General features: G+C 36.9%; 1 protein-coding gene across 8 annotated transcripts in view; it reads left to right on the forward strand.

Annotated features, from left to right (window-relative positions):
* Positions 1–2,175: 2,175 nt before the first annotated feature.
* Positions 2,176–26,011, forward strand: part of MPDZ (multiple PDZ domain crumbs cell polarity complex component) — a 3,829,210-nt gene continuing 3,805,374 nt past the window's right edge. For all 8 annotated transcript variants that reach the window (XM_044061234.1, XM_044061239.1, XM_044061240.1 and 5 more), the window contains exon 1: positions 2,176–2,307. The gene's annotated coding sequence lies outside the window, so the exon portion shown is untranslated. The remainder of the gene's footprint in view (positions 2,308–26,011) is intronic.

Raw genomic sequence — 26,011 nt, forward strand, 5'->3', positions numbered from 1 at the left:
TGCAAAACTATGGAATAATTTACCATATAACTCAAATTGACGGTCTCAAAACCTTGAAGCTTGCCCTAAAAAGCCACTTCCTTAAAAACCTCTCTTGCCCCATAATTCTAACAACAAGCCACCTTAACTCTGTCTAATCTTGTAATCAGGTACATTGGTGTATTATCATTCACCACATGTGTAATTCATAAGTACAATCAAAGTTGACTGTGTAATTCTCAGTGTGTCTAATGATGTACATAATTGCTTTTCACCTAGTATGAATTTTTCTGTATGAATTATACTGTATGTATTTTACTGTAATATATCAACTTGTAATGCTCTATAATATGTTACTTGGATGGTAATGTTATTGTGTGGAGCTTTTCTCCCCTAGCCTCCACTGAAAATGGATTCCTGACCCAGTTGTCAATAAATAGTAAATAAATAAATTTATGGGGATTGACACTGCTACATACAATTATAGTCTTATTTATAAATGTTGCACGTTTGTTTGTTGTTTTCACTCCTAAAGCAATCTTTACGGCGTTTTCTACTGTTAAATCCTTTTCTGTCAACATTCTTCTTTACACATGATCATTTACTCCACAGGTAATCTTGCTACACAATATTTGCTGTAATATTGCTCCATAATTATAGTTCTGGGGTAATTTCTTCAGTTCAGTTACATCTTGATTTAGATTCATTAAGATTTCTTTGTACAAAATGTGTGTGTGTGGGGGGTTATGTATATATATATATACATATATATATACATATATATATATATATATATATATATATATATACACACACACACATATATATATATATATGGAAGTATATGTATGTAAATAAGAATACGTATGTCATATACCCATACACATGTTTAATATACACATGTGTTATTATGTTTTATTGCTTTCTAACTGCTATAAATAGATACTGGCACTGCCAGAGCTATCAAGAACTTTTTACTCCCAGAAATGTATTTGCAAGTACATATTCTGCAAGGTTATACTTAAGTACTTAAAAATGTTTTGCTTCTTAAACGTTTTCATATCGGTATTATTTTTTCTGTATAAATGATCAATTCTTTGTTTTAAATCTCTTACCTCTATAATCAGGGGCAGATTAAGAATCAATCATGAGCACTTTAACTATAAGCATTATTAACTTGAAAAGATGACAAACTAAGAAAATGTATATTCACATGCATTTTCAGACGCAAAAGAAGTCTGTAACTTTAATTATTGTCACTGTTTATTAAATGTAATTCACTAATTTTTCTCTCACAAAATCTGACGTTTTAGGCGGGATTAGGAAGCAGAGAACAATTTTTTGCGACAAAAGTAGTGACAGTTATTTGCATGAAGGAAATAACATCCATACAGTAAACACCTGTGGGAAAAAAGTCTGCGTGTACATCTGCGCCTCACAAAATATATGTATCTATATACATTTAATGGGGGACCTTATATGCATTATGTTTACAAAAATGTAACACTAAGTTCCCACTTTAATTAGATAACGGAGTTTATGAATACGCAACTTTTTGACATAGTACACCTAAATCACATTCCAGACATACTTTTCAACTGTCCCTGATCTTGACTCAAATTTTAGATCTCTCCCTCGTAATTCCTCCTAAAACTAGTGACTTTTGGAGAAAAGGTGGTGAATTACATTTAATAAATAATGACTATACTAGAGGGATATACTTTTTACTTCAGAAAATGGATATTAATTCATATAATCTTAATCTATATCTCAGATTAACAGTACTAATATTTTAAGTGTCCATGGTTGTCCCACGTTATTTCTGGATTTGTCCTAATTCTGTTGAAAACTTTCTCTGCTTGTTTGAGAGCTATGATTCCAACTAACACGTTTAAATTCTTTACTTTTATACTGCCTTTATGCTTTGCCTATTACAGTTATTAAGGTTACAGAAAACATTGTGCAAGGCATGAATCATAAACCAAAGATGCTTATCTTAAAGTTAAACACCGCTTTCCTTGCTGAAATAGCAACTACCTCCCCCGACCTTCCCCTCCCGAAAAATAAAAAGATTTAAAAAAAAAAAAAAAAAAAAAAAAACCGTGAAATCCAAGGAATGGGTGAGCGGTACACGAGTAACCCGGCGCTAGTATAGGACAAGTACTGTTACGTGAGCTGCAGGCTGCGGGCTTTGTGCGTGACGTCAGGCGCACTTCCCACCGTTGCCTCTGCTCCTTCCTATGGGGTTTTGTAACGGGTAAACATTCTACAGGATTGAGATAAGAAGACAATTCCATTCCATCTGTGGATGTTTTTGAGTTCGTTCATGTGAGTTTTATGGCGGCTAAATACTATGTGTGATTTAGGTTTGTTAGGAGTAAGAAGTGTTAGACGTCTGAAGTCTGACGAGTGGATGGTGCATATAGGTTGGCTCTTTAAATTTTAGAGAATGTTGTTTCTGTCAGGAGGCTTGATATTCAACAGGCAGATCCCAACAGGCTTACGAGAAAGATGTGCTCTTGTCTTACTAACGTGTTGATGATACTTCACTGTAGTTTCATTTTACTTTGAGCTGTTATTCGACTCTCCCTTTATGATTAGTTAGTTGGAGAGACTTTACGTTTCTAATAGTTGTAATCTCACTTCATACAGCATTCTGAATTGCTTCTGAATTATTAATGGAATTTCGATCCACTCCAAAACCTCTAATTTTGCCTCTCCGTTTACTTTTTTACGTGTGCGCCTGGTTAGTGTACCGGGGCCTTATTATAAGAGTTATCAACATTATTAATGTATTAATATTGGAATTAGTACTAAATGCATTCGTGGTTAAACTGAGCTTCTAATGATGTTTCCCCTTAGTCTGTAACTGTTGGCAGATATTAATCTAAGATAGTAACCTGTTTAAGACTTGTCATGTGGGACAGAAGAGCAGTTGCAGTATATTGTTGTTCCGTTGTTTATGCAACCTACATCAGAATAAACAAAAGGCTTTTGCATTAAACCCCAAAGCTTATCAGTCATGATTTAAAGCTGGACCAGCTTTACCAGGAAAAGATTTCAGTAATGCTGGTGCAAAACTGCTCTGTGTGTGTGTGTGTATTTAGATATTGGACAAGTAACTAGTGGTTGATTGAAAAAGACAATTTTCTAGATAAGACATTAGCAAAAAGGATGTAAGTTGTTAAAATCGTAAGACAAAATATTTTAATACAAAAACATTCTAAGTCCATAAATAGATTATGAAGCCTGACATACTTCTCAACTACAGGATTTTGTAGAATGTACAGATTGCGGTCTCATTTTTGGTACCTTTTCATAAAATTGTGGTTTTTCTGGAAATTTAGTGGTAAATCATTAAACACTTAATTTTGGAAATAATGACAGATATTTGCGTTTCAGACTTCATATCCTTCAGAAAATTCATCCTAATGCAAAACCTGTTATTCTATCAGCTTTCTGAGTTTGTAAGAGCATTATTTAAAAATTGTCCCTATTTTGGGCCTTTGTCCCACTTTTATTTATGGCTTTGTCCAGACTTCTTGCTCTAAGAGATTGAAAGGTATGAAGCTTGGTAACAAAACAGCTAGATTTGCAGCCAATGCTAAATCACACTACCACCACTACCAATCCCTGCTTAAACTACACTGGTTAGAATTTCCAAACTTACTATGCTACCACTAACTCATCATAGCTCATCAAATTCTGTACCGTCCTGAGAGAACCCCTGCCCTAGCTGGCATGTTAAATTTCGACAATTCCAACAGGGAACAACAATCCAGTATCAAATCCCTGATTGAAGCCAATCTATGCAAGAACAGCTCTGGGGAAGCCCTATTCTCCCATGAGGTCGCAAAAGTATGGAATACCCTCCCTCCTGACCTCAGGTTGCAAAATCGCACAACCACATTTGGAGACCTCCTTAAATCACACCTTTATGCTAACCCTCTTTGCAACTGCATTGACCCCCCCCCCCCCGAGTCCTCTCCCTACTGTAGGCACTGTAAGATTTGTGATCTCCTGATTGTACCATGAGATTATTTTGCATTTAACTGTTTTTTGCCTTTTATATGTTAGCATTCTACCACTTGTTATCGAACTACTATTATTGCATTCAACTGTCACTCTTTAATAACCTATGTGTTCACTTTGTAACTTCTTGGAGCTTTTCTCCCCAGGACTCCGCTGAAAGTGGACACCTGCTGTCCAGTCAGATTTATCCTGATAAAACAAATGTTAAATAAAAAATAAATAAAAAAATAAATATTATGTAGCTATCTGTTTTTCTGGTGTGGCTGTATATTAATGATGCACATTACAGTGTTAACTGGTAGACAAGTCATTTGATGTGTCATTTGTGACTTGGTATTATTAGGCATACTTTATCTATTAAGCTGTGTACTTTTTCTCTGTGTTCATGAGAAACATGGTCAGTAAGGCAAGAACATCTAGAACTAATGTCTGCAACTCAGACAACCACAGTATTCTCAGAGGCAAGAGTATTTCTGTTGGCCAGACAAGGCTAGCTGTTTTTACCACTGTTCAGAACAGTTTAAAATGAAGTTTGTACTTTAGGTGAATAGGAGTAGAATATGGGGAGATGAGTACATTTGTAAATAATAGATAAGAGTACATAATTCATTTTTTTGACTACACATTTGATATGTATAATATGGCACAGAAAAAGTGCACATGTTTTTGAGTATTTTGTGGGGGGGGGCCTACCTCCCCTTAAGATTTGAGTCCACATTTCAAGCTGTACACGTTATGCATAATAAACACACATAGTACAGTAATGATCACTGTTTGACACCAGAGGGATAATGTACAGCGAGTGTTGCTGACAGACGTATAAGTGAACACTTGCCATAAGTTAAACTAGGAATCCCAGCTACATGTGTAGACATTTTAAATGTCGTCAGTTGTTGAGTTTGTGTCCTGATGTAGTTTTGAGATTGAAATTTGCTCCAGTTGTTTGTTATAGTGCACTAAAACTAGGACTGTGGTGGTATCACTTCTGAATATTCTCCTGGCTAACATGTATTTATTTATTTACCATGCTGTATTAACCCAAACTATTTGTTTTTATAAAGTTCTTTTAATTTTTAGTCATGTTTATTTAAACAGTCAGTTTTGTTCATGCCTTATCTGTTTAACTAAAAAAGGAATCTTTATTTAGCCACAGGTCAAGCCTGGAGTTATTCATAGGAATTTCAAGGCAATTGTGTCTTGTGACTATGCTTTGTCAGTATCATGCTTCAGGCCCTACCATCTTTATCTAAGTGGGATGGTGCAGTCATTCTCAGTAGATTTGCAACTGTCCATCCAGTGTTGTTTAAAGGATGATAGTGCTTTGCACTGCTTAATCAGCAGAGTCTGTCTCTACCAGAAGTGGGGGAGAAGCTGAGTGATTTATGTGTCTCTGGAAGTCAAATGTGATGTCTCTGGAAGTCAAATGTGAGCTGATATTATTCTTTCATGTCTGTCATTATAACAGTGCCTAATTACAGGATATTTTATTTATATATTTAAATATGTTTAGCAGGGTAGAACATTAATCAGACAGTGACCAGTTACAGGCTCAGCCCGGGTTGCATCATAATGCAACAAAACAATGTGCTGTGTACAAATAACGGTGATTTAGAATTATGAGTAAGCACAGAAGATCTAGCAAACCAAATATATATATACAGTTACTTAAACGTAATGAAAAAAGGAGAGTTAAAGTGGGAGTAATAGAAGTGGTACAGATGTGGGCAGTAGTAACTAGGTTAAGAAAGCTAATAGAGACCTGTATGACGGAGGAGAATAGATTGTGTAGTGGGTTTTGAACAGTAATGGTGTGATACGCTGAATCACAATTTTGGATGAGTAAGTTAATCCGATATTATAGTAGTGGGTTAGCTGGTGATGTTTAGAGGTCTTTGACTTAAGCTTGTGCATCCTGAATGGAGTGTAGAGTGTTCTCTGTATTTATTTCATTGCGTACTATTTGATAACCAGGTATGTGGGCTGGTCCAAAGATCCTTTTCAGCAGTGATCCAAACGTACAGGAAGAAAAGCAAACAACATGAATATTCAAGAAGCATACAAAATATAAGAACAAATACAAATCAAATGTTTTTTAAAGGCTGTTATGTATAAAGGAGTGCTGTCATAAATAGATTTGACAGTAAAACCAAATTTATGTACATTATTTCAGGAAGCATGCAGAACAACATATAGGATAACAAGCAGGGAAAGACTGTCATGCTGGAGGTAGCATGCCTTTAGAATTGTGTGTGGGTGTATGTTTGTAATTTAACTTTAATCACCACACTGGTGGTTTTCTAGCTGAAAGGATAAAGCTCTAAAGGGAAAACTCGTCCCCAGTCTGTTCAGAAGCTCTTATTGGTCCTACTAACTACCATGTGTTATGTTTATTTGCCATGCTGCATTATACCAGCATGGTTTGATGGAGGTCTTGGGATCAAGTCTCAAAAGAGAGCTAGTATTATTCTTTCACTGATATGATTTTCTCCGTTGTGTTTCTCAGGCCACTGCTTCTAATATTAATGAAGCTATTAGATTTGTGGAGACGCAGGAGGTCAGGTTAACTAAGTTTCTAATGGAGTGGAAGGCAAGGGTATAGGTCTCCCTGTAAGAGTGTATAAAATATTTAATAAAGGGACAGTACTTCCAGCCTATCCTTGTAGCTCAGGGTGTTCAAATGCATGATCATCTGCATTATGAATCTTTGGGGTTTTTCAGGTTGTTTGATATATGTAATGTTTTTTATCCTAAAAGGGGCTACTCAATAATTGGCCTAATCAATGCTGAATATAAGGGAACTATGCACTCTCTAGATTTTTATGGTATTCCCTCGTCAATTAGCTGTGCCAAGTAGAGGGATTTTTATTGACTACTGTCGTCACACAGAGATCCAATAAGAGGAAATTATCGAGCCATTTTCCAAGGTCCCTAATTACATTTCATTTTGTAATGGAGTGTTACCTATAATGTATCCTGAAGAGAGGGATTGTATGTCAGTTGTGATAATGATGCACTTTTTTTTTTGTTTAATTTGAGCCAATTTTCAATACAGCAAGTATGTACAAGTGTCATTTCTTGTTGGTGAGTTTAGATATTAAAGAGGAATTTGACAATAGCTCTTGTGTTTGTAGTCATCTGCAGACTAACGTATCCAAAGGGCCAGGTTCCCAGTCTTGACATCGAAAAAGTTAGTGCTGAAAAGGAGACGTCCCAGCAGTGAGTCCTGGGGGGCACTACTGATTACCACCATACTTTCTAATGAGGTACCTGCCATTCGTACTGTACAGCTTCTATCTTTTAGTCAATTTATCTATCTTACCACACAAGGATCAAGTCAAGGTTTATCATTTGAACAGCTTGACTACTGTACCCTTTTGACGGAAGTTAACCCAAGTCTTTAGGCAGTATTTTCATTTCACCCAGCCAAAGTGAAGATTAAGCCTGTAAAGGTTTTTCATATCCTAGTTTATGACATTAGTTATAATACATTTAATGGCAGTATGATTTTAGTTACAATGCATTCCATGGCAGTATCCAGTAAGCCAAAATAGGACCTGGAGCACTAAAGACTCGAATTCAGCAACCAGAACAGGTAAAGAAAACAAAAACAGAATCCAAACCACCACGCTGTAAAATACCAGTTCTTTATTGAGACACTCAACTTAAATGCTTTTGGGTGAAGTACCATTCATCAGACAATTCCCAAATAAACTGAATCACATTTAAAACACAGAGCAGCCAATCACAATCAGTAATGAGCCCTCCTCATCCTGAGGGCAGGTTTAATGTGAATAACCCCATTCATCCCAGGTAGTCTGTGTTAACAAATCTCTATAATCCATTTACATTCGTAATTTTCTGTTAAGTTGCCTGTATCACCCCCTTTCCTGGATAGTTTAACAGTCTGTAACACCATAAAATCAAAAGTATGCTCACTATGTTTACTTACATGCTGATATAAAGCATTATGGGTGTTACCTGTAAGTATTGTAGATAAATGTTGCAGTATCCTATTTTTTAATTTGCAGTTAGTTTTACCAACGTAGAATGAATAGCAGTCCTTCTACTGGGCTAAATAGACAACATCAGTAGTGTGACCATCTGCATATGATGACAATGAATATTGTTTACTGGTAACAGAATGAATAAATTATTCTTCCTGATGTACTTGCAACCTTTGCAGTGTTTACATGGGAAGGTTCCTTGCTGTGTGATATTATTGGTACATTTCGTAGGTCTCTCATTACATAACAGATCTTTTAAGTTCTTGTTCCATTTGAAACAAAACAGAGGTTCATGAGTTATAATTTCCTTTAATTTATCATCCGTATGTAATATACCCCATTTTTTTCTGATATCACAAATACCTCCTATATTATTGCTATATTTCAAGGTTACTCAACGGTTGTCTGAGTCCCTGTGTTATCCTGATAGCTGGTTGTATCACCAGAAAACCAAGGTTTAGCCTTAGTTCGTTTGTTAACACATCCTTGATAAGCTAAGTTTATTTTATTATCCTTGTAGCGTCTCTCTTGCAAAGTATGTTGCAACTCAAGTGACTTCAGTTTAAAACACATTTCGTTAGTGCATAGCCTAGATGTTTTGTAAAACTGTCCCTTAGTTATATTGTCAAACAAATATCTGGGATGCATACTGTCATGAGGTAGGAGTGTATTACGCCAACAATCCCTTCTGTAGCATGGTGTCAATTACATCATGATCACTTCTAGTTAAATGAACATCCAGAAAATCTATATTACTATTAGAATAAGTCACCTTGAATCTCAAGAAATCCATTGTAGTTTCTAGCTAGGCTACAAAGTTGTATAGCTCAGCACTAGTACCCTCCCATAATAAAAACACCTCATCAACAAAACGTGCATAATACTTCAGTTGTTGCTGTCATCTAAACATATTATTATTAAATATAACCTGATTTTCCCAGTATGCCAACACAAGGTAGGCATACGAATTCGCACAGGGGGTGCCCATGGCTACCCCCCTAATCTGGCGATATATACCATCAGCAAACATAAAAATATTATTGCGTAAAACACAATTGAATAATACAATGATCCTGTTAACTTGAATAGGTGTTAAATCAGTATCATTATTCAGAATTCCTTCTATGGCCATTAACCCATAGTCTTTAGAGGTAGCTGTGAATAAGCTATTTATATCCAGTGTTGCAAATAAACACCTGCTACTCAGTCATTGAACTTAGATAAGAGTGTAAAGACTGCAAAAAATTTGCTGTATCTTTCAAAATTCCGGTTATTTTACTTAAACAACCCTTAAGTTTAGATTCTATCTAAATGGTGGACCCACCCTCTACCAGAAACAATAGGACGTAGGGGTGGGTCCCGAAGATCTTTGTGTATTTTAGGATAGGCTTTAAACATTGGTATTACAGGGTCTTCCACCCACTGGATTTATCGAGTACAGAATAATGTCAGCTGCAAGCAAGGTCAACCTTTCTTGATTACCATACCGGTAATGTCATTGAATTTCTGAGTCCCTTATTTTCTTTGCCAGTAGCTCTAAATGTAAAACAAATAACAAAAGGGAAAGAGGATACCACTGCCTGGTTCCTGTGTTCATATTCAACTTATTGAAGAGGAATCCTCCCACTTTGCCACATTATTGTATCATGGAATGCAAATGCTTCCATTGTCTTACTCATAAAAATCCCAACTTACTATGTTGAATGTTTTGTCTGCATCAATACCCACCAACAGCAGTAGTATTTTTTTACATTCTGCATCCTTCTGGATCATCTTTGTTCTACTGATGTTGTTAAATGTGTGTCTCGCCTCCACAAAACCACATTAATTTATATTTATTAATTTTGGCAACATCTTTACCATTCATTTACCAAGTGTAGACATTAACACTTTGTAATTGTAGTTTAAATTTGAAATGGGCCTATATGAGGCTAGGTCTGATGGGTCTTTACCCTCTTTGGGTAATATAGACAGCACAGCTTTCTTCCAAGATGATGATGCTTCTTCTTTTAAAATATTATTAAACAGAATCTTCAAGATCTTTATTACTTTCTTCTTTCCAGACTTTCACAGGAATACCATTTGTTCTTGGAGATTTCCTTGCAGTTTGCTTATATATCAGTTTTTATCTCATTTGCTTCTATCTTAACTATTAATCTTAGCATAATAGAAGCAAAAGAGAAGGAGAGATGAGAAAGTAGTAGAATTTATTTAGTAAAAATGATAAATTTAAAGTACAGCAGAAGAAGTGGAATCTCACAGGACAAAAAAGACGCAACTGTAGAGCGCTAAAAGGAAATAAGGGAATATTTGATAATGTGCATGTGTTTAGAAAGGCTGCTGTTAAGCAACTATTGCTGATAAAAAATTTAGAGCACAAATTAATTTAGCACAGTGAGCAAAAAGCACACATTGCAGCCAAACACAGACAGCCTATGACAATAAATAACCAAACATCCTCTAGTGGTATTAGAGATATTTCAAATGTTTTATGAAACTTTGTGTAAAGTAAGGAATAATGGGTAAAAAAAGGCACAAATGGAAATATTTATGGAGAACTTAATTGTGCCGAGCTGAGATGTACATGAGGCACAACAATTAATAGATGTGATAAAAGGAGATGATGCAAAAAGAACAATGATAAATATGCAGGGTAAGGATGTAAAAATGAGATGCTGGGAACTCTCCGGGAATAGATGGCATTACTTTTGAAATCTGGAAGATCGGATGGAAGCATGTGATGAAGATCTAAATTTTTTTATTTACCGATACTATTAAAGGGGGATACCAACATCCTAAAATAATGCTGTGGCGGCTATATTACCCAAATGTATTTATTTAACATTTGTTAACCAGGAAAGCCCGACTTGGAACAAAGCCAGTTTTCAGTGGAGGCCCAGGTAGAAACGCTCCAGATGCATGTCTTTGTAACATGGGAGGAAACTGGAACACCCAGAAGAAACCCAAACGAAAGCAGGGAGGACATGCAGACCCAGCACAGAAGGCACTCCAGCCGAGAATCGAACCAGAGAACCTCTTGCTCAAGAACGTTACCACTGTGCCGTCCAAAGAAGGTAGAGACCTTTCAAACTGGCTTCCTATAGGCCCATTTTAATTGTAAACCATGATTACAAAGTGTTACATCTATACTAGCTTATAGAATGGCAAAGGTGTCACCAGAGTTGACAGACATGGATCAATGTGGTTCGTGGATTAGGTGGGGACTGAATCGTGATTTGCAGTTGTGAGGCTGTATCTGGGGACCTACAAGGGAAAATATAACAAGAGAGGGTAGATTTCTGAAGAAATCCAATAAAATATGTAGTAAGGAAGATGTAAATTCAGTAGAAGGAACTCGACAGACTTTACATATTATTCCCAAAGTACAATTACTGGGTGAGACTGGATAGAAATTATATTTCATGGAAACATGTACATTTAATGAAAAGCTTTAACATGCATCCAATAACTATTTCAAATCATGGAAACATATAAACCAAGATAAAAATACAGGGTAATAACGTAAAAATGAAATACTGCTTTCCCACCTACCTGTTTAACAAGAGAGGATTTTAAGGAATGGATAGTGGAAATTATTCCAGAGTTATTAGGAAAAAATAGAACTTTTTTAATAAGGAATAGCTAGTGCATTGGATAAAATGAAAATGGAGTTTAAAAAACAGAGTAGTAATAAAAAGAAAAAAAAAAGATTCGATTAATTAATAGGAAGTATTTAGAGGAGCTGACAAAAGTATTGCAGAATAAGGGGAATCCCACCGAACAAGTTAATGAGCAACTGCAGAGAGCTAGAGAGGAATCTAGGAGATACCTGGGTAACATGTATGCATTCAGAAAGATTACTGTTAAACAACTCTTTTTCTGATAACTACAGAGCACAAAACCTTTTAGCACAGTTCGTAGACAACAGAAAGTGGAAAGGGTTGTCACCAAACTTAGAGAGCCAATGACAAAATAAATACCCAGAGATCCTACAGAGGCATTACAGACACTTCAGAAATGTTACAAATATTTGTATAATGCAGAGGAATTTGAAACCAAGAAAGACCACATTTTCAAACTCCATTGTCATTTTATACCACTCACAAGCTATATGTTATAGGTTCATTGGTTCATAAGTAAGTACTAGGCTAGCTGCAATTGCAGGCCATTGTAAGCCTAGCCAATTTCCCTTTTTGTGTTTGTATTAATCTATCCCATTTGTTTAGAGATTGGTCTTACCTATCCCATGGTTGATTATTATATATTACCCCAATGACAATAACTGTGATCATACCATTGATAATTTGAGGGGTCCTATACATGTCATAAAACATTTAGGAGCTGCGTTTGTCCATAACAAGTGCGGGGTCAGTCCTGGGTTAAACTTTGTTTCCCATCCATAGGTCCAAGTTGCACTTGAATATGGACAGGGATGAACTGCATGATCTACCTGCCCCTCCTAATATTTCTGTTGCCGAAGATGTTTAGATCCCTGAACTGGGTATTTCTAATGTCATTTGACTTGCTGATTTTCAGTAAATCTGTCAGTATGTGTATACATATCTATATCTGTGTATGTGTCACACACACCTCTATAGTAATTGCTCTCTTTCCTAATAACGCTTGAGTCATATTCCTGTCTTTGTTAATTGAACAGAGATGTAGGAAAGCATCATAGTCTCATTTTTTACATCATTACCTTGCATATATCGCTTACTTTTTTGGTGTGTGATCTGATATAGTTGTTGGATGGCTCACAAAGCTTTTAATGAAGTACACATGCTGCCGTGAAATATAAATCTAGTCCAGTTACTGTATCTTGGGGAATAATATGCAAGTTCTGTCTGAGTTCCTGCTACTAAATTCACTTCTATGCCATGTATTCTCATATGCTCAACCCCCTTTTGCTAATTTTCTCTTCTAGGTCCCTGATGCATCCTCACCATTGCAAATCAAGTTTCATTCCCCACCAATAAATAATAATCCCAGGTGAAAGCTTATTATTTTCCCCAAAATTCTCGTAAGCTGCATCATAGCAGTTTTAGGTTGAATATACATTTTTAGCTTAACCCTCCTCCTCTGCCAGTAATTCCTTATTATCACAAATCTACCATTCTTTTTTTCTTCTTCTTTTACTATTAGAGATCCTCTTGTAGTCATTGTTATTGTTCCCCTTTTTGTTTGCCTTGATACCCTGCTGACTTTCTATCCTCAACGTGAAATCCTTTCTTTGTTTGATACACATCCTTATTTCTGTCCAACTGCATCCCCTTTAACATGCAGATGCACCCCTCACTTCTTAATATAATTCAGTACTCTTTAATTTTTGAATGTACATGCGGGGGTATTTGTATACCTTGTTAATATTGACAATGGAACCATTCTGATAAAAAGCTATTACACCCACATGTTATACATAACAGTATTTGTAATGTTTCCAACTTGCACCTTACATGCACACTAATGTTGACAGTCTAATTATGTATGTGGTCGATTCTTCTCATCTCTGTGTAAAGCATTTTCACTTTTTCTCAGATTTTTCACTTCAATACAAACACTCCAGAAACAAAGAAAAAACTAAATGCATTTGCAAAAAATTCTTATATTTTTTAACTCGCAGATACACAACAAACTATGTACACTTTCCAGAAAGGAAGTTTATCCCACCAAGCAGGAGCAGTTGCATCAATTTGATGGCTATATCCACAGGTAGGATGAACCATGTTAAACTGCATGTTAGTGCTTGTGTTCACACATGTACAGATTACTGTCTGTCTTCTGTTCCCTTCCTAGATTACATGCTTTCAGTAAACTTTCATTTTTGCCATTAAGAAAAAGTGCACTGGCTACCCTTCAATAAATAAATACATTTTGCAGCATTATATTGAATGCATTAAAGTACTAAGGCTGCTGGGGAGTCATCTATTTGTGTAACTGTTACTTTATCCAATTTCAAACTTCATTTGTTTTCACTGAACTGCTTGCCAGTTTTCCTTTAAGAAGTTAATTTTAGTGTACATATACATTTGACTTAGACCTTTCATGATTAATTGTACTGCTGACTCAGTGTCTCTAAGTAAAAGCATTTGTTAAAAAAATCTAGTAAGTTTGCATAAGCAAGAAAGGATATCGATTTCCCTGAGGACATACTGGACAGACCTCTCAGTATTCAGTTGCTCTTTGTCATCAGCTAAAAGCAGTTGATAATAGAACTATCATTTTTTTCATACTTTTCACTGTTTTCTTATGTTTTTCAAGAGTATTTGCTTAAAAAGCCTTGTCTGTAGCTTAAATTACGGACATTTGTCTAAATGTCCATCTCTATAAAAACAAGGGAAAATTATTACCTTTTGATTCAGTTTATAATATGATCCATACACTTTTATATACTCAAGACTGTATTATATTAACTTTTAACTTGCCATTTTTCCCAGCCTTTCTTTTCTTGTTACAATGTAAAACCTGGATACATTACAGTTATAAAATATACTTTCTTACACCGATAACATTTCCCCACCTGACATTTAAAATACCCAACTGCATACATGCTTCACAGAACTGCTTTGCAGTAGAACATGCAATTTACATCATGATTTTTTATACAAGCATTAGAACACTTTTTTTCTCCCTCCGGTTTTACACAACCAAGAAACTTGCAGTCATTTTCAGCATAACCGTAGTTCACCTGTCTAAACTACATCTGATAGGATTGACATTTTGTGGCTAATTTCATTTAGTCACGAATTTCACTTTGTTGCTGGTTTTCTTCCCGATCATCTCCACCTCCAAATACTAGTCTCTGGTTCAAGTACAAGGTATTCCTGATTCTTTTAGTCAGTTGCTGGGTGTTTTACCACTCATATAATTCCCTTACAGAGAGTGGAAGAGGTTTGATTGGTAGAGTCTACTATGAGTTTTGCTATTGTCAGAAGATTGAGAAGTAGAGCCCCCTTCAGCTTGCTGGCTCACTCTTTGTGGCTAAACCTTTTTATTTTCTTCTTAATCTGTTCTGCATTCAAATATCTTTGATCCCCCTTGAAGAAATATTTTGAAGACAAAGTGATGTAACAACTTTAATCTCAAATTTGCATCTTGACATTCCCTGCTTGCCATGATAAACATGTTTCTCTTCTGCCTAGTATATAGTGTATAAGTATTTTCCATAAAACTTTGGTTTCGCAAATTTTTTAATATTTTTTCTTCTACAGTATTTTTTTTTTTTTTTGCATGGCAAGATTTGAAGCATACACATGATATGCCCTCTCAATTAACAAATCTTGCTGTGGAACAAAACAGTCTTTTCCATGTAGTTTATTTGCTGAAAATCTTATGATTTTTTGTGTTCTTTAACTTCCAAGTCTTCTATTTTTAAGAGTTCTTCCTGAGAAGCCTTTTGTTCAGCCAGACTTTCCTTTATTTCGGACTCTTGAGTTCTGCAGTTTTATCAGGTCATTTGAACAGTTTGTTAAATATTTTTCTACATGGTAGCCACAAAACCCTGGTAGAAAGAGGGTGGGTGTTCTACTTATATTTTACCTAGTCTCTGCAATTAAAAATGTAGGACAGGCTCAAGCTTGGGTAGTTTTGTTGAGACTTCTGACACTCAGAAGAACCACCTTAATGGGATCCAGTTTTGGGCTTAATATGTTTATGATAGAATGTCTATTAGCTGGACTCTGCTTAAAAGGGCACGGCGGTGGCAACAAAGGCCTTAATCAGTTTGTGAAAGGTCTGGAACAAAAGGTGCAGTCCATCCTTTCTGAAGCAAGTTGTACTACTTGAACATCTTATCCCATGCCGACACATATGACATGCCCCTGTAATGGCACCAAACATTTAACCAGTTGTTGAATCCAGTTATCTTTTCATTGTACCTTGGCATTGTTTTTAGAGAAGAATGATGCTCACTTCCACATGAACCGCCGTCATGTCATTGTCATATTTGTCAGGTGAAAGGATCTTTAGAGCCCTGTCTGAAAGACAACTTGCTTTGTTCAGGCTTGTGGGTATACACAACTAGTAATTTATTACAAAAAAACTTTTAGTATAGTGGTTTAGAGTAACAGATTTTAAGCTGTTTCAGTCTTGGTGTGCACGAAGGAGGCGAGGTGCTGGATTTTTTTTTTTTTTTTTTGCATCTAGTCTTTAGTTTTACGAGGCTTTGTTAAATATTTTTCGCATCCACAGAGTAAGACATTTTACAGTGAATTTGATTGAACTGTGGTGGAGGTGTGTGCTGCTTACAGACTGTGATTTGGTGAGAGGCATGCCTCCAGATTATTTAAATATTTGCACCTCTCATAGATGGAATTATTTGTGTTAAAGATAAGTTTGAATCAACTAATTATGGGGGCATAACTGAGTGAGTTATTTTATGGAGGAATACTCAGAATAAACTATATGCATCCAAATGAAATGATTTTAAAGCAATATGCAAACTGCATTATTAGTAAGAAGAAAGGAAGAATAGAGTTGTGGAGAGGATGTTGACAGCAAATCTCCAGTCAAACTTCTTCTTTTGGCTGCTCCCGTTAGGGGTCGTCACAGCGGATCAACTGTTTCCATTTCTTCCTGTCCTCTGCATCTTGCTCTGTCACACCAACCACCTGCATGTCCTCTCTCACCACATCCACAAACCTTATCTTAGGCCTTCCTCTTTTCCTGTTACCTGGCAGTTTCATCCTTAGCATCTTTTTCCCAATATACTCTGCATCCCTCTTCAACACATGTCCAAACCAACATAATCTTGCCTCTCTGGCCTTGTCTCCAAACCTTCCAACCTGAGCTGACCCTCTAATATACTTATTCCTAATCCTGTCCACCCTCGTCACATCCAGTGCAAATCTTAACATCTTTAACTCTGCCACATCCAGCTCAAACTCCTGCCTTTTTGTCAGTGCCACTGTCTCCAACCCATATAACATAGCTGGTCTCACTACCCTCTTGTAGACCTTCCCTTTCACTCTTACAGGTACTCGTCTGTCACAAATCACTCCTGACACTCTTCTCCACCCACTCCATCCTGCCTGTACTCTCTTCTTCACCTCTCTTCCACATTCACCGTTACTCTGAACTATTAACCCCAAGTATTTAAACTCATCCACCTTTGCCACCTCTACTCCTTGCATCCTCACCATGCTTATATCCTCCCTCTCATTCACACACATATATTCTGTCCTAGTCCTGCCGACCTTCATTCTTCTTCTCTCTAGAGCATATCTCCACCTCTCCAGGGTCTCCTCCACCTGTTCCGTACTCTCACTACAGATCACAATGTCAACTGCAAACATCATAGTCCATGGGGACTCCTGTCTGATTTTGTCTGTCAACCTGTCCATCACCATTGTAAATAAGAAAGGGCTCAGAGCTGATCCTTGATGTAACCCCACCTCCACTTTACACCACCTCCACTTTAAACGCATCCTTCACTCCCACTGCAGACCTCACCGCTGTCACACTACCCTCGTACATATCCTGTACCACTCTTGCATACTTCTCTGACACTCCTGACTTCCTCATACAATACCACAACTCCTCTCTAGGCACCCTGTCATATGCTTTCTCTAAGTCTACAAAAACACAATGCAACTCCTTCTGACATTCTCTGTACTTCTCCATCAACACTCTCAGAGCAAACATCGCATCTGTAGTGCTCTTTCCCGGCATGAAACCATACTGCTGATCACTAATCATCACCTCCCTTCTTAACCTAGCTTCCACTACTCTTTCCCATAACTTCATGCTGTGACTGATCAGTTTCATCCCTCTGTAGTTACTACAGCTCTGCACATCACCCTTATTCTTAAAAATTGGTACCAAAACACTTTTTCTCCATTCTTCAGGCATCCTCTCACTTTCTAAGATTTCATTAAACAATCTGGTTAAAAACTCCACTGCCATTTCACCTAAACACGTCCATGCTTCCACAGGTATGTCATCTGGACCAACAGACTTTCCATTCTTCATTCTCTTCATAGCTGTCCTTACTTCCTCCTTGCTAATCCATTGTACTTCATGATTCACTATCCCTACATCATCCAACCTTCTCTCCCTCTCTTTCTCTTCATTCATCAACCCCTCAAAGTACTCTTTCCATCTGCTCAACACACTCTCCTCACTTGTGAGTATGTTTCCCTTTTTATCCTTTATCACCTTTACCTGCTGCACATCTTTCCTAGCTCGGTCCCTCTGTCTAGCCAATCGGTAGAGGTCCTTTTCTCCCTCCTTAGTGTCCAACCTTTCATACAACTCTTCATATGCCTTATCCTTAGCCCTCGCCACCTTTCTGTTTGCCATGCACCTCATCTCCTTGTACTCCTGTCTACTTTCTTCATCTCTCTGACAATCCCACTTCTTCTTTGCCTGTATACTCTTCTGTACTTACTCATTCCACCACCATGTCTCCTTGTCCTACTTCCTCTTTCCAGATGTCACGCCAAGCACCTTTCTAGCCATCCCACTTACTAGCTCTGCTGTAGTTACCCAGCTGTTTGGTAACTCTTCACTGCCATCCAGTGCCTCTCTTAACTCTTCCCTGAACTCCATCTCACAATTACCCTTTTTCAATTTCCACCATTTGATCCTTGGTGCTGCCCTCACTCATCCTCCTCTTCTTGATCACCAATGTCATCCTACAAACCACCATCCTATGCTGCCTAGCTACACTTTCCCCTGCCACCACTTGACATTCTCCAATCTCCTTCAGACTGGCCCTTCTACATAAGATACAATCCACCTGAGTGCATCTTCCTCCACTCTTGTATGTCAAACTATGCTCCTCCCTCTTGTTAAAAATACGTATTCATCACAGCCATGTCCATCCTTTTTGCAAAATCCACTACCATCTGACCTTCTGCATTCCTTTGCTTAACACCATACCTACCTATCACTTCCTCATCCCCTCTGTTCCCTTCACCAACATGCCCATTGAAATCAAACTAATGCTGCTTATTAGCTGAGATGACTGCAAAGGTATGAATGGCTATGGGCTGCCGGGAGGACTAGACAGTAAGCACAAAGCATACTGTTGTTCATCAAAACAGCTGTGGGGTCTTGTAGGGTTTGCTGGTAACAGCAGACTGTATAGTGCCTGGGAGCAGGTTGTTACATGACCAGATATGTCAGTCAAGCCACCTTCATCTGTAGAGTAAATGTTGCAACCAAGCTGTGCCAAGTGCAGTACTGCACAAATTTGGGCAATTTGTAGCAACAGTAAAAAACGTTGGGAAGTGCGCACTGGTCAATAGCCATAACACTCTTAATGCTGCTAAAGCAGTCAAAGGCTTGGAAATGGCCTGGTTATTTCTCCTCTCACTGTAGTAAAACTAGCTAGAAATTTCTCAGTAAGGTCAGTTACTTAAAAGTACAATAAAAGAGTGCATAGCTCAAATAATATCAATAAAATAATGAAAATCAGTTATCTCGGATCTTGGAGGGCTTGGTAGCACAGTCAGGCCTGGCAGATTAGGGCAAAATTGGGCTCTTGCAGTAGTAAATATATACATTATAACTTTAGATAGATGAGTACACTTTTGTGTAATATCCATAAAGGTGCACAAGATGAAAGAACGAAAATATGTGATGACATTAACAATGAGCAGTGAGTAATAAGATGAACTCAGTGTACTGTGTGAATATTTGTTTCATTACTGACAATTGGCTGTAGTCCATGAAACATTGACATTTGTGTGAATCTGTTGGTAAGTGGGCATTTCCTCTAGTAGAAGTAGGTTTTTCTTAGTGCCCTCTCTTACCCATTGCAAATGAAAAAATGAGGATAAGGGAAAAAGCTCCTTGACCAGTTAACTTTAAGAAATAGTCATGGATTGCTGCTGTTATGTGTTTTAAAGGAGGGTAATGCTGTAGATGGAAAAGGCATAAACGGAAGTGTGTATAAAACAGTAATGTGGGTGATTTAGTAAGGAGCCAAATAACTCTTTTGCAGTAATAAACAGTGGTGCTCCCTAGAGTCTGATATGGAAACATAATTGTATTGTGAATCTAGTATGTTGACTTGTCTTGGGAGTTTGTTCCTTCTGGAAGGTGCATTTTTAGAGAGCGATTTTTCAGGGGGGGTTCTGGCAAACTGAGTGCCATCTGTATTTCTAGGGGGTTCTGGCAAACTGAGTGTCATTTGTATTTCTTTTTTTTTTTTTTTGCAAAGAATTGTATTAAATAATTATTAAAATGAACAAGTATTTCCATGAAATTATAACATTTTTTCTTTAAAGTTAAAAAACAAGAAAATAAAAAAAAAAAAACCTTCTAATATATAAACCAATGTAACTAAACTATGTACAAAGACATTCATCATGCAAAAAAAATTCTTAATGTAGCTGTAGGATTTATAAAAATCATGTTTACATAAATTAATAAACTATTTTTCTAGAAGTTCATAGATGATATTCCATGAATTATATAATGTAGTATTCCTAGATGATCTAGATTTAATAGTTAACATTTCCAAATTGCACGTTTCAAGGAGTATAAGTTATTTTAAATTCCAAAAATGTAGGTGCTGTACTAGATTTCCAATTCTTAGTGATTGTTTTTCTAGCTATAGATAGTATAGACCAAACCAAAGGATACTTATTCTCTTTTACACAATCAGGAACAGGAGTATTAAATAAAACAAGTGATTTAGATATAAAAAAATTATCAGTAAAAATTGTTTGCAACAAATTATTGATATCATCCCAAAATTTTCTTAAATAGATGCAATTATAAAACATATGAGACCAGTCAGCATTCAATTCAATATTACATCTCCAACATGTTATATTCTTTTTAGAACATATACTTATATTATGAGGAGTGATAAATGATCTATTTAAAAATCTCCATGTGAATAATTTCCATTTTAAAGAAGAAGTAGTCATACTTGCTGATTTGTAAAATATTCAATTTGTCTTTCTCAAAAGGGGGATTATTATTAAAGAAAAATATTTGCAATAATTATCTGAATGTGTATCTAAATCACATTTAATTGCCCTATAAATGTTTGATAACGTGTTATTAGCAGGAGATTTATGCAAAACTGATAAAATTATATATTGTATTAGCTTGGGAATTTTTTTTCTAATTATAGGAGACATAGAATCCAATTTATTTAATACATATTGTCTAGCTTGAAGCTCTAACCATAAACAAGAATCAAGTTTATACTCTTCCAAGAGTAAAGTATTGGATTTTATCTCATTATTTATCATAATTTGGTGCCAAAATGTTAAATGCTTTTGCTGAAATATAGACATTTTTGTATAATCTGAAGAAAAAATAGATCTGTGTGTCTAGGCTATAGGGAAGAGTAAAAAAAACAACCCATATATATATATATTATATTTAAATATAACATTTTTAAATGATTTTAAAAGAAAAAATATATACTTAGAGTTAAAACTCAGAGAAGAAAATTCAGAAATATAATCTTTTAACCTCCAAATAAATGGATTATTAATTATATTTAGCTTATAGGAACTGTTTATATCTTTGGTATTTTGTGACAATACCTCTATAAACTCTTTCCACTTAGCAGTGTATTCCACATCAATGAGATGAGAGATTGTATTGAATACTGATGAAATTGAATACATTTCTAAATTTGGTAAGGCTATACCCCCATTATTCCAATTATACATATGGTATGTTAATGCAATCCATGGCTTATTTGGTAACAACAAAAATTTCTGAATCATTGAATTAATTTTTTTAATTATTTGGTAAGAAGCAGGTATAGATAAAGATTGAATTATATATAAGATTTTGGGGAGAAGGATCATCTTGCCATCTGTATTTCTAAGTATGTAATTGCAATAAGAGAAGCCCACCATAGAAGAAGTAGAAACAGCACTAAGGAAAATAAAGTCATGGAAAGCAGCAGGCTCAGATGATGTCATAGCACATATGATAAGGATGCTGGGTGAAATAGGAAAGAAGTGGCTGTAGAGGGTACTCCTAGCACCGTGGAGATAAACGAGTATCCCAGATGAGTGGAGAATAAGCATAGTAGTGCCAGTGCTCGAGCAAAAGGGCCATTCACAACTGTGGGCAGTACAGAGGTATCAAACTAATGTCGTATTGCATGAAAGTTCTACAGAAGGTGATTTATACTTTATACTACTCTGCATATTTGTTTAAGATGGAAGTTGAGCAGTCTGGATTCAGAGCAGGATGCAGTACAACTGATCCGGTGTTTGTAGTGAGACAGATACTCGAAGAAGCTAGAAATGAGGTAGGGGTCCAACTGGGCATTCCTAGACTTAGAGAAAGTATTGACAAGGTCCAAAGAAAGCTGATTTGGGCAGTCCTGCTGTGGCTGAAGCCCCAGAAATATTGATAGAGTTAGTGCAGGCTATGTCCAAAGACCCAGAGACTCAAGTATGAACAGTGTTCGGACTCACAGAGGGCTTCTCATTGGGAATGGGTGTGCATCAGGGTTCTTCTCTGAGCTCACTGCTGTCCATCCTGGTGATGGACTATATTTGCAAACAGGTCGGAGAGGACAAATCAACACAGGTGCTGTATGCAGCTGATGTGGGATTAGAGGTAGACTCGGAGCTAGAATTTCAGCAAAGGATAGGGGAATGAAATGCAAAACTGAAGGCTCATGGGATGAAACTGAGTACAGATAAGACAGTTGTAATGACAGCAAATGGTTAAAGTCAGAAGAAGCCAAGAACTGAGTAGAAGGAAAAATAGTGGAAAAGGTTAACAGCTTCAAGTATCTGGGAGGGGTGGTTGAGGAAAAGGGAGGTCTAAATGAGGCGATCAGAGCTAGAATTGGAGGGGCTGCATCAAACTGACATAGAGTGTTTGGGGTAGTGAATGACAGAAGACTGCCAAAGAAGTTAAAAAGCAAGGTATACAAAACAGTGGTGCGACCCATTCTGCTGTATGGTATAGAAATCTGGGCAGTAGAGGCAGCGCAGTTTCCTCTACAGCAGATTCCTGTAGTTCGAGCACATGTGCAGAAAAGCAGAATATTATCTGATAAATAAGATTTGGGATAGACAGGCAGAAAGCTAGAGGAAATGAGGGCATCCAGCAAAGAGGTGGATTGTGTGAGAGAAGACCTCCGACAGTTGGGCATGAGTGTCAAAGATGGTAGGGCATCCTCCATGTGTGAGTCTTGTGTGTTTTCGCCAGTGGTTTGGTTTGCTGCAACATCTCAAAGGTGTGCTGTAGATGAACTGGTATTCCTCAGAATTGTTTGTAGGTATGCATGATGTGTGAGAGAAAGAAAACTGATTGCTTATTTGTAAGGTAACTAGGAATTGTAATCTAACTGTCTGGTATAATCATTCTGAAAGAATTCTTCCCTACTAAAGTTATAAGTTTGATCCACCTTAGTATATGGATGCCCTGGTCTGCCGGCCTGCGAGATGGGTAGCAGTTGGAAATTTTTGCTGCAAGGTAGGCAGTGTTCTGGTGCAAAAGTTAAAAATGGAGTGAATTTAAAAGGCGGATAGCTGTGATTGGAAGACCGTTTGCTGTAGACTGAGACATATTTATGTGCTCTATCCTTATTCATGGAAATAAAATGGTAGAAAACCATTTTGTGCAGGTTTGAGTATCTGGGAATAACTGCAGGAGTAAAAGGCAATAAGTGGTGGTAAGCTTTTGTTCTTGCAATAAATGCACTCATTCATATTGCTGTACTAGCCTCAGGAGTTGAAATGACTAGATGTTTTGGAATGGCATTATAATTATAGGTATAGCTGTTAAAAAAAGAAAGAAAAATATAGCTAGATCATCCCACATGAACAGTGAATTATCCTATGTATCATTCTGTAGGCTTGCTGATAAGATGACAAAATCATAGTGAAGATGAATGTATTAATGTGTACATAGGTTAATAGGTAAGTACTAGGCTAGCTGATCTTGTGGGTCATTTTAAGGCTACTAGCCTAGCTTGTATCCCTCAAAGGTGAGAATCAAACCCTGCATCTTGTGTCATTAAGGTACACACCTTAACCATATGCCATCTCATGGCGTTGGCATGAGTTTGGTTCTGTAGCATGCTTCAGAAGGTGGGTGTTTCTACCTCAGATATTACTGTTTGAGATGATTAGAGGAGTGTATAGATATGTAGGTGTTGCTGCCTTGTCTGTGTATTATTTGATATGTCTGTTGCTGGAAGTGTTACGACCTCAGATGTAAGTTGTTTGAGATGGTTGGCAGTAGCTGGATATTTTATTTTATTTTTATTTATTTTACATTTTTATTTTACATTTGTTGACCGTGCTAGTCCAACTGGATATATGTCCATTTTCAGTAGAAGCCCGGGGAGATAAGCTCCACTCAACAGATGATGATAATAATAACATCAGGTACAATGCTATTTTAAGACTAGAATGCTATTTTCCATAACAGCTTAGTAATCATATAATTTACTTATTTAAAAGGACAGAAACAGAGTATTTATTAAGTATAGACATGATATGCAGTAGAAAACTTGCAATGCAAGTTCCTGTTCTAGAGAGGATCATAAGAAAGACCATGTTAGACAAACATTAAGTAGCGTACAGATCTCCATCTCTAAGGCTCATGAAAGGGGTAGAAGTAGAGCAGCAGTAGAGAGCCAAGTATTCAGAGGACACAGTAGGAATTAGTTATTAGTCTGGGTTAATATATGGGCAAAGCCAATGGGTTTTCAGGTATTCTTTAAGTTGCTTTTTAAAAAGTAGTGTTGAAGAGAGTGATGAGAGTTCACTGGGAAGAAGGTTCCAGGCTTTCCCCACAGTGTTGGAGAACAGTGAGTCCCCAGCCTTGACATTGGATTTTTGTATGGATACTAGTAGACTACATGCTGAGCGTAAGGTAGTAAGATTTTTGTAGGGGGTGATAAGGCTTGTAAGTATTGGGGTATTATTAAGAAGATAAAGGGTCTTATGGGCAATAGTAAGTTGGTGAAATTGAAGCTGATTGTGCAGTTCCAGCCAATCCAACTGTAGTAGATTGTGACAATAGTGGGTTCTAAAAGAGGAGCCAGTGGCAAATTTGGCAGTGTTATTGTAAGAGGTTGCCAGTTTGTTGAGGTTGTGTTTGGTTAGATTGGTATAAATTGGTGAGGCGTAGAGGAGGGTGGAGATGAGGTGGGTATGGGCAATAGTAGTTCTTGCTATTGGAGTAATGAAGGGTTTAATTTTGTAAAGGGAGCCTAGTTTTCTGTTAACTGATTTTATTGTTGTGTTGATGTGTGTGTCAAAGTGTTGTGGTCAGTTGTTACTCCTAAGCGTTTGGTGGTTGGGTCGGGAGGTATAAAAGTGCTATTATTAGATATAACTGTGAACTGCGGTGGTGGTGCTGCAGTAGCATTGTCGCCTCACAGTAAGACGTCCTGTTCGATTCTCAGCTAGAGTGTCTTCTGTGTGGAGACATACATGAATGGGCGTACCTTCGTTAAAAGGTTGTGCGTCAGGGCCGGCAACTTGACACGTAAAAATTTATTGCCAATCATTAGCGGACTGGAGTTCTGCTGTGGCGACCCCTAACCGGGAAAAGCTGAAAGACACAACAACATCATCAACAACATTAGGTATAACTGTGAAGTCTATTGGGGTGATCTTTTGTGTAGAAGTGAAAAGTAATAGTTTCGTTTTTTTGGGGTTCAGGAGCAGGCCATGCTGTAGGAACCAGTTTTCCACAGTATTAAACACAGTTTGGGTGAGGGATTGGAGTTCAGATGAAGATGTGCCAGAGCATATTAATGTGAAGTCATCTGCATATTGTATGCAGGTAGCTTGAGGAATTGTTGTTAATTAATAAAGATTGAGAAAAGGAGAGGGCCTAAAATAGAGCCTTGAGGGACGCTAAAGGTAATAGGAAGATGTGAAGATAGATTATTGTGCCAAAGCATAGCCTGTTGCCTATTTTCTAGGTAGGACTTGAACCATTTTAATGCCTGTGTTTCTAGTGAGAGAGATTTAAGTATATTAATTAGAAGCTGATGGTTAACCATATTGAATGCTTTTGAGAGGTAAATAGAGTGCAAAGGA

The sequence above is a fragment of the Protopterus annectens genome, chromosome 2.part0, assembly GCF_019279795.1.
Source record: "Protopterus annectens isolate FY-2018-M chromosome 2.part0, PAN1.0, whole genome shotgun sequence".
NCBI lineage: Eukaryota > Metazoa > Chordata > Ceratodontiformes > Protopteridae > Protopterus > Protopterus annectens.